At 35.2% G+C, this 10693-nt stretch overlaps 1 long non-coding RNA gene across 2 annotated transcripts; it reads right to left on the bottom strand.

Annotated features, from left to right (window-relative positions):
• Nucleotides 1-6806: 6806 nt before the first annotated feature.
• On the bottom strand, nt 6807-10088 carry LOC123550311 (uncharacterized). 2 transcript variants are annotated; one of them, XR_006686230.2, is made up of 3 exons: nt 9582-10088; nt 8962-9116; nt 6807-8580 (listed from the first exon to the last, which is right to left on the bottom strand). It is a non-coding gene; the product is annotated as an uncharacterized LOC123550311 (long non-coding RNA). The 2 variants fall into 2 exon arrangements; XR_006686229.2 differs by lacking the exon at nt 9582-10088 and adding an exon at nt 9320-9561.
• Nucleotides 10089-10693: the final 605 nt, after the last annotated feature.

The following is a 10693-nucleotide window of genomic DNA, read 5'->3' as shown; positions in this document are numbered from 1 at the left end:
TTCTGAAACTGATGAAGGGGATTAGACATAATGAGATCTGAAGTACTTATTATTTGTTTTTTGATGAAATATTCTCAGATTTAATTATTATACAGAGGTAATAAAATACTAGCTATTTAGATGCAGTGAGTTCTGTATTGACGTTTGTCACGTTGAAGTTTTTGCGTTTTGTTTCAACCTCGATGTTGTTTTCATGCCAGTTTATATAATTGTCTGGAACAGTTCGGTTGATGAACTGTAGGCTGTTACTAAGGTGTATGTTATGTACTATTTATAGAAATAACTATATGAGATACCAAAGACGTATTTTGTTAAATGTCAAGGAAACATTCCTAGTTCTAATTCTTTCGTGTCAGTATAAAGTTTATTGTAGTAAAGATGTACATTATGGTCTACGATTTTATGCTATTTATTCATACTTTTTTACAATATTTATTTCGCTTATTGCGGCCACCACTGACAATTCTCCAAGCAACGTGTAGAATACAAGTTATTGAAAACAAGAACATAGAGGATATTTGTTTGTTTTTAGTGAATATGGAATATATCCCACTGAGAAGTGAGAAAATTTCAAATTTTTTCACGAGCGCGTAGCGCATGAGAAAATGTGAAAATTTTCTCACTTCGAGGTGAGATATATTCAATATTCACGAAAAACAAACAAATTTTCTTTTTATTTGATGCTCAATTACGTTGAGATGTGCATTTTGCAACTATTTTAATCTCAGCGCGAGAAACAGACGCGCGTAAACAGACATGACGTCAGACGTGCTGTGACGTTATAAAGACGCATGCAACATAAAGTTCCATTTTGTTTTATTTTTTGCTGCATTACGGTATGAAATTCTCTTTAAGTAAAATAATTTGAATCGAGAAATATATTATAAAGAACAAAGTGCGACTACAGTTTTCATCCTGTTTTAAGCAAATAATTTAAAATTCATACACAATGTAATGAGGGGGCGGAGCTATATCTCTCACAGTGTGAAAATATAGATTTCATATTTTCACAGTGTGGGTGATGAGATATGGAAATATTTAACTGATAGAATACAGTATTTCATTAGTTAGCATAAAATAAATAAGTTTACATAACAAAGTTTCATACATATTGACGGCTTCAAGAAGATTAGAGTATTGTGGTAAAATCCAGACTAGATTATAAATGCGGATAAGAGCAGTGTGCACTGCAGCTTCCGCAAACGTCAGTCTACTATTGAAACAGCCGATGCTGCGATTGTATTAAAACCAATACAAAATAAGCCAATATGAATGGTTGCATAATGTCTGAAAAGAGGTTGTACTTCATATTCAGAATACCCTGAATGCTTTATGAAGTCATAGGTCAAACAAAGGCACAATTTCTTGTCAGTCTTATATCTATTTACTCACACAGAGGAAGCTTTGATAACTTACCAAAAATGCTTGACATAAACCTGCCAGAAATGTTGGTTCAAACTCGAGGCTGTTTCATTTTTACGCCCCCACTTTTTTTTGTGGGGGGTATAGATTTGCCCTTGTCCGTCCTTCCGTCCGTCCGTCCGTCCGTCCTTCCGAGAATGTTGTGTCGCGCGCAGCTCCAAAAGTATTTGACGTAGAGTCACAGCACTTTACAGAAATGTTGGTCTGCATGTGTAGTTGTGCACCTGGGGTTTCGCGTCCGGATTCATTCAGTCGTGTAGGAGTTATGGCCCCTGACTTTGTAAAAAATTGTCATTTTAATGTTGTGTCGCGCCTAGCTCCAAAAGTATTCGACCTAGAGTCACAAAACTTTACAGAAATGTTGGTCAGCATGTGTAGTTGTGCCCCTGGGGTTTTGCGTCCGGATTCATTCAGTTGTGTAGTAGTTATGGCCCCTGACTTAGTAAAAGATTTGTCATTTTAATGTTGTGTCGCGCGTAGCTCCAAAAGTATTTGACCTAGAGTCACCAAAGTTTACAGGAATGTTGGTCAGCATGTGCAGTTGTGCAACTGGGGTTTCGCATCCGGTTTCGTTCAGTCATGTAGGAGTTATGGCCCCTGACTTAGTTAAAAAATGGTCATTTTAATGTTGTGTCGCGCGTAGCTCCAAAAGTATTTGACCTAGAGTCACCAAAGTTTACAGGCATGTTGGTCAGCATGTGCAGTTGTGCACCTGGGGTTTCGCGTCCGGATTCATTCAGTCATGTAGGAGTTATGGCCCCTGACTTAGTTAAAAATTGGTCATTTTAATGTTGTGTCGCGTGTAGCTCCAAAAGATTTGACCTAGAGTCACCAAAGTTTAAAGGAATGTTGGTCAGCATTTGCGGTTGTGCACCTGGGGTTTCGCGTCCGGATTCATTCAGTATTGTAGGAGTTATGGCCCCTGACCTAGGAAAAATTTGTGTCCTTTGTCATGTAGTGGGGGCATCTGTGCCCCATGGACACATTTCTAGTTTATTAAAACTTTTATTTTTTTCTATAAGAAATTACTGAACTTAGTGAGATCGGAGTAAAGATCAAATGTCAGCTAAACAATATGTCACGTTTGCTTGAAGTCTGTGCAGGTACAGGTAGATCAGGTCCGGGCTTCCGATTATTTTTCTGTCTGTTCCGCACTTTGAACTTATTCCGAATATTTTTGTTATAAAACAATGTAGCCATGGGAATCAAGTGCGAGAACACTGCGGAGCTGGTACATGGTGTTTTGGTACAAGAGAAATGGTGGCATTGCTCCTAAAATGTACAGTCTTGAGGTCAAGGATTTTCCTGAAGTACTGAGACTATATCACGTGAATCGTATCAGAACTGAAAACAACTGAATGAAAAAAAAAAAAAACCAATTATTAAAGTTGTTCCAATGTCCGATTTTTGAAGATTAGAAAAGCAGCTATTTCACGCGTATCTGAAATAACAGAAGGAAACATTTATAATTGTCGAGTTGATACCTGAAGTAAATTAACATGCAAGATTTTGAATTATTTTAAGCGCTAAAGTCTCTATAGGAACAGCAACGTTCCGGGAACTCATCCTCCATGAAACGAAACACTACAACGATGTATGTATGCATGTGTAAATGATAAATATTTGCACAAAATTCATAGACAGAAGGACAAAGCAAACACCTTTAAGAATAATAATTATGAAGAAAACACATTAGGAAAGCATATATAAAAAATTAAAAAAGAATAATAAAAGAGTCATAAGTATCATTTGTGGTACTTTGTCGGCGTCGAAATTGGCACTGACACCAGAATCTACGTCCGCGTGACAAAAGTTACCGGGACAAGTCCAGTCATGCTTTACCGTCACACAGTCTGACATATTTCACAAAAGCCTTAATACATATAACAAAGTTATTTCTCCTTTTTAACTCTTTATGAAAGTTTTGCATGTAAGCTGGTTTCTACGGTCACTAATATCCCTCGTTCAGTCACCCCCACCACAAAGACAGAACAATAGTTGTCTTTTTTGTAGTTGATTTTTGTCGTTTTGTCGTTCTTTGGCGACAACTACAACGAAAGAGGTCGACTTAAGAAACATCGAACTGTTGTCCTTTTGCGGGGTGACTTAACCAGACAGAGAAATAAAGATTTAGAGAACAATGTAGTGTTTTGCCCCCACCAACGCATTATTTTCTTATTTATCAGTATGTAGGTCTTTCGCCCCTGGGACAACACAAACCATCGACATTATGGGATGGCCTTATAGAGACAGGTGCAATAAATCTGCACACAATGGTAACTACGTTTTCTTGTCCTTGTGCCATGATAGTACAGGTGGGGTCTTTATGATTGACGGTGATGGCAGAGTCTTATTCTTACTTTTGTGTTGTTATTACTACACTCGTTTGTGTTAATGTGTAAATGTGCTCAGCCTTTGTATACTTATTATACATTTACACTTGCCGATATTTCCGTGAGGAGTGCTGTATGGGTAGCAGTATTCTTTGAATGTGTTTTTTTTCTGTTTGACTTTTGTTTTGTTTTTTATATTTTTGTGAACGTTCCGTGTTTAAGGTGATTTGTCATGAATACTTTTAACTTCACCCGCAAAGACGTAGCCAGGGGTGTTGCGACCGGTTCGAACGGTATCCACACTTTCAGTGAAGTTAGCAAGTTTTTGTATACTTTTGTGTATTTTTCCGACTCGCTTCGCTGACAATCTTGCATGTATTTTCTATGTACGTTGTCACCTGTGCAGATAATCTGCATGCAAACTTTCTGTCACTACTTTACAAAGACTTGCGGTAGAAGTTTGAAGAATCAGTGCATACAACAATATAATACAGGCCATTGATGGAAATAAAGAAGTCAACAATACGCCCAAAAGGTTTGCTATTCTGTCTTGTCATGGCGATGAAATGACGCCGGGAAGGGTATAATCGATGGTTCTCCCAAGCAGTTTGAATCATTTAAAGGTATTTTGCCTGACATGCGAATGATATATTAATTAACAGATACAATGTATTTGAGAGCGATTCTTTATCATAACCGAAACATATTCACTAATTAAAGAGATGTCACTTCACAGGTGGTCAGTCTATCTTAGAAACATTTAAAATTTTGTAATTTTTAGGCGTGCCGTATTAAGCACGATTTTATGACCTCGTATGACCTTATGCCGCCTGAATAATGTACCAATCGGATTGCTTGGTAAGGTATTCTTGGTATTTTCAGCCATAATGAGAGATTTTGTAAGAGTGGCGCTGATTGGAGGAAAGGCTGAAAATGCTTCACTCTGAGTCATGTGTGACACTGAGTGAAATGACAACGCGTTCGTCATCTATAACCTCTATAAGTACATCACCATCGGGTTGTATGCCGTATGCGTACCACTTGAACAGGTGTGCGTAACCAAATATTCATCTGCTCATCCGGACATATTTCTGTTTTGTTAAGTTTTCTTGTTAAGTTATTTCTGTTTTGTTAAGTTTCCTTTCCTTAAGTTTTGTTTTTACAAAAAGGTTATTTGTTTTATACAGTCATTAACTCTTTACCTGCATTACAACAACAATTTCTAACAAGTGCAAATCATTACTAACCTGCAACAACATGTCCGATACTGTTAAATCTTAAATTAATCTTTCCGTTGAAAACAGTGCTGTACATATTCTGAATGATAGACAAATTTGATAATAAGCTGAAGTAGGGTAAGGGTTCATGTTGCTTCCAACAATTCCAGAAATAAAGTATAGAACGTATTTCAATATTGTTTGCTTACTGTTACCATCTTTTAAGCACCAAAGGCTCAAAGTGAGCTTTTGTGATTGTTTGGTGTCCGTCGTGTGTCCCTCCACAATTTCTAAACACAGTCTTCTTCAGAACTACTGTCCTCATTTATACAAAACTTCAGAGGCCCCTTTCAACATTGCCAAAAGATTTAAAATACAGGTTTCTGCCCATATATATCTTGTGCTTCAGTTACATCACGCCGAACATCTTTTTAAAAGATATTTCTTAGTGAAACTCCTAATCCTATAAGGTCTCAGATATACGTCAAAATGCACGAAATACATTCCAGATCTTAAAAATACTCTTTGGGGAAGGCCCCACAGACCTATTTGCACCAGGGTAAACCCCCTCCTACCTACCATCACTTGCCCTTTCACGGCACATGTTCGCATCCTCCTATAAACAATTATGGCTACGCCTACGACACGAATGCAAGCTGTAACTCTGACTCAAAACGGACGAATGCTTTGTTTTTATTCACCGATTAAATATCGTTTACAAGCATACAAAGATGTAGATATTGAATTCTCACTGATATATATGCTGAAATATCAAACCTTTGCCAAAATATGGCCGAATAAAGAAGCTATTTTGTCTTTGTCATGTTTTTCCTTCTTACAACGAAATTCGCTCGTTTGAAAATTCTGAACATTTATGTGTATTATTGTGATTTTTTTAAATTAAGTTGAGACAGTAAATAATAATTATCATAAGAATTACATGGGTTTGTTGACATTGAGTATGTTATAATTAACAACACATAATTGTAAATGTCTCAGAACTTTCGATAAGTATATTTCGCGGAAAAACTTAAAAACTACAGTATACAGTGATGAGTAGGATGCTATTCTAATATTTTCTTTGACAATTCTTTTTTCTGTTGTAAAGAAAAGAAGTTAATATCTTTATTGTTGATTAAAACTGTATAGAGGATATACATAAATCAACTCGTTTTTGTTTTTGCCTGTTTTAGCCCGCTGTATTTATTTTGTACTTCAGCTTTGATCTTTGAAGTGTTCAGTTTGTTTGATTTGTATACAGTGAGTCATGTAACTTGGAATTTAAACATTCGACAGGTGCTTCCTCTTTCTGCTGACATATCAATTTACTTATTATAGCAATATATATGTACAAACTTAAGTGCAAAAAACCCAGATAGTTACGGATATAGATAGTAAGTCTAAGATTATTTTGTCCCATATATATCCAAGAGTAGATAACGTGAGAGGAAGGCAATATCAAAGTAGAGTGCAAAACGATTAAATGCAAATATTTACCTTTTTGTCACATTATTATATGTCATATTGTAACATACAAGGTATTTATGGTATGAAATAATTCTACAGTCCAAGAGAGGATCTGAACCCACAGCCATGAGTGGCAAGTCATCCGGGGCCGCTAACCCTAGTCGTTTGGCCATGGCTGAGTGTATCTTGCATATTATATTTATACTTAAACAATAGTTTGAAATCATTGTAACGTAATAAATTTAACTTAAAAAAAAAACGCGCTAGTTACATAAACATGGGTGAGTAACCAGAAGCACGACCACGTCCGTTCTTTAAAGTTATGACATCGTTAGATAAAATGTTTAACGAATGCACTGTATACACTGTAAATGTAAGTGTTAAGGAACTGAACACGCTTTGAACGCCAATTTGCAACAGATATTGAACGCGTCTTTGCGTTCAAAATCCTAATACTAGTGTTCAAATTTTTAACACTAGCTGCTCAAAGAAAGAACGCCCGGTGAACAGTTAGCTGTTCTGTTGTGGAACACCTTATGAACAGCCAGGTGTTCTTTTTTAACACCAGACATGTTCTATTTTTTAATGTTAGTGTTCAGATTGGTAACACCTACAGTTCCGTAAATGAACAGTCTGTGAACACCCAGGTGTTCTTTTGTTTAACTCCGGACGTGTTCAATTCCAATGCAACAGATATTGAACGCCTAGAACATGTTCAAAGACATGGACGTTAAGAATATGAGCATTAGTTGAACATACTGCATTCAGTTTTGAACACTGGATAAGAGACATGTTTTTGTAAGGGATATTTGTTATACATAATAACATTTACTGCTGAAAAAAAAACTTTATTTCAAAAAAACATTTTGAAGAAAAACTACCAACATCATGTGCAACTACTTAACCTGACAATTTTACAAGCTTTTTATGTACATGTATATTGTTCTTTCGTTGTATTTTAAACATACCTGAAAAAAAAACTGTCATAAAAACATAAAAGAAGATATTATGCTTTGAACATAATTTCCTGTAAAAGTGTTCCCTGTCCCAAAATTTTTTGAAACTGTGTAAAAAATTACCATAATGAAAAAAATATTGACAGAATTTTGTACTCCTGCAAATAGACGATGGTCAAAATCCAAGTTTCAAAGATAAAATGGTACTTAAGAAAAATTCAGAATATTTTTTTTAACAAAAAGACACTGGCACATGACTATGACTTTTTCCCAAAGCAAATAAATCAGGTAAGGTTGGAAATACTAGTTACAAAATTATTTCATCAGTGGCACAAAACCAGCATTTCAACCAGACATAACCTTGACAGACTTATACAATAATATAGAAAGATATACTATTATTTTATTCTTGCATACAGCTCAGAACATAAGAAAGTACACATTTATTTATGAATTACTGTAATATGCAATATTATATATATACAATTTCATTTGTAAAATGTTAAAAACCTGCTCAGTCCCAATTGCATTTAGAAAATACCAACATGTCTGCTCAGAACTAATAGTAACATTTTGAGAATGTCAATCAACTTGTTCGGTAACAATAAACTTGTCCATTTTGTAAAATATGTCCCTGCTCAGTACCAAAAACATTATTTTGAAAAACCCAGTAATATCATTTGAAAAATGTCAATCTATCTGCTGCAGCTCAGAAGAGACCAGTGGTATTAGCATTTAATACTGAAAACTATTCTCTATCTTGAACTGCTGCATTTGATTTCAGCAAAATACAAACCAGAATGATATTTCAGAAGGAGTGACTGCTAATTTTATTATCCTCCCAACACCTTAACCATGTAACTCATTTATTTAAATACTGTTCTATACTTCTCACAGAAAAAAATGATTTTCTTAACTTTCATTTGTATACTGTTCTTCAAATACAAATTGCTGCAAGAATCCTAAAGACATTGCTTAAGAATGATATTCAATGTCGAAAACACAGAATGTTGCAAATAACTGAACTGCAAATAACACTGTACTCTCCCTATTGCACCTAGTGGCAGTACAATTTCCTACTAAATAGGCTGTCTCTGCTTTGTCATTTCTGGTAAATATCACTAATTTTGGAGGAGTGTTTTCTTTTACCTCCAATATGACCTCAAAGTCCTGTTCTTTAACAACCTGGCAAAAGAAAAATGGATTTCATTATATAAACAGCATTTAAATTTCTCAATATTGGAGCATTAATAAAACTAATTGCTGTTTTAAAATAGGTACAGAGATGGATATTTGAATGTTGTATAAACCTATTAAATGCGAAATAATGCTTTATATTAAAATTAGGTATATATGCTGATGTAAAATATTATACACCTTATTCATGAAAATCAGTAATTCAACTCAAACTTCCAAAGGCCACGCACTGTTTTATAATAGCAGGTTCAAGTCCCAGCTAAAGGTTCAGAAAATCATACTAGCACTTAATGAGAGTATTGTTCAATCATTCTAGCGTACTAGATTGTTTAACAGAACAGAAATATCATCTAACTTTAACAAACAAACCTCAGTGATCACTTTAGGAGTCTGGAAATGACATATGCCCTTCTTATTCCGATCAAACTTTGTTTCAACTTTTGTTCGTTATACGCTTTATGTAGAGCTATCAGACAGTTTCATTGTTTGAATAAGCAGCCAATTGCACCTGCTCAAGATGTGACCTAAAATAAAAGTTAAAGTATTTCATGTTCTTTAGTTCAGCATTTGCAATACAGCGACAACAACAACAACATAAGTGCTGCCTGTTTGAATTTACATGGAATATCTATCTAGTAAACACTATAGATCTGGCGGGTGGAACTTAAACATAAATTATGAACAAAGTATCCAAGCAAAGAAGATATGCAAATAGCAGAAAAATTACTTCATAACACATTATTCCGGATTATCCTTCCAGTTTCCTGTTTCCGCCAAACTTGAGACGCTTGTTGATGACGTATTCACGGTACTGACAGACGCTTTCTTGAAAAATTCTATTTTTAGACATAACACCGGCGTTCTAAGATAGAACATGCAATGAATGCCCCTGTTCATATAAAATGTCCTGTCAATGTTTTTATATAGTAATTTCATTTTTATGCATTCACTGAAACTTCAATTAACAATGTATCGGTAAAATAACTTACCCCTAGTTCATTAAAACTCAAAACAGTAAAATATGTCTAGACTTTTCTTGGAAGGCGATCGAATATTGAATGCTGGCGTTCAAATCAAGCGTTCCAATCGTACACAGAACACTTGTACTAAACATCGGTGTTCAGAGTATAACACGTAGTGTTCCAAAATTGAATACAGATGAACGCGTCCGGTGTTCTCTCCATTTACAGTGTAGACGTTATGTTGAGGATAACTGTCTTATATAAAAAAAATAAATAAAAGAAAGCAAGAAATATCTTTAAAAATGATGGTCGGCGAATTGTAATAAGACAAGAAGTTTATGAAGTTTTCATATCATTTGTGTTATTCTATCATCTATCTAACATTTTTCAAAAAGCAAAACTAAACACCACACGTTTCGCAGGGGTGCAATTTTGTTTCGTTTATTCAAGGAGTTGTTATATACCATGTCTTATAGCTCCATGGTTTATCCTACGACGAATAATTACAGCAGTGGTCTTGAAGACACGAGACTAACGGCTAATCACACCCTTATTAATGCGCTTCGTCTGTCATTTCTCTTAGCGTTGCACAATAAGCAGAGTGAAAAGAAAAGTCAGGCAGAGTGTTGTGTAAATCGTTAAAGCATAGCAAAAGTTCCTTCTAGGGCACATCTATATAAATACATAATGATCATCTTGTAAAATTTTGGTTGCAATGTCTGTTTTAAGTATTGGTCATCAGTGTGTGGAACCCCAGGATCGGACACAAGGACAAGACCATTCTACCTTATTCCGTATCCCCACGTTTAAGCGCCCCCGGGGGCGTTACATTTTGCACCAAGGGTGCGTTTATTTCATTACCAAATACAAAAAAAAAAAAAATCTATAAAATGTTGAAAAAGAACTATGTTGTTTTCTAATACCGAAAACTGTCAAGTCCGCTATTTCCAAAGTATTTACGCAAATAAGTTGTTAAATCCTACAACAAAGTAAATTCGTTACCACTTTCAGTTGAGTGAAAACGGCAATTAAGAGTAAATACGGCAATTGTTTTCGCATATTGACCATGCATTCCAAGGTAACGACGTATGTTAACCTTTGTAACAAATAAGATGTTTAGCATGTTTAAAAAAAGTCAC

The sequence above is a fragment of the Mercenaria mercenaria genome, chromosome 6, assembly GCF_021730395.1.
Source record: "Mercenaria mercenaria strain notata chromosome 6, MADL_Memer_1, whole genome shotgun sequence".
In the NCBI taxonomy this organism is placed as follows: Eukaryota; Metazoa; Mollusca; class Bivalvia; order Venerida; family Veneridae; genus Mercenaria; species Mercenaria mercenaria.
The sequence above is the reverse complement of the archived record's forward strand: the minus strand, read 5'-3'. Positions and strand labels throughout refer to the sequence as shown.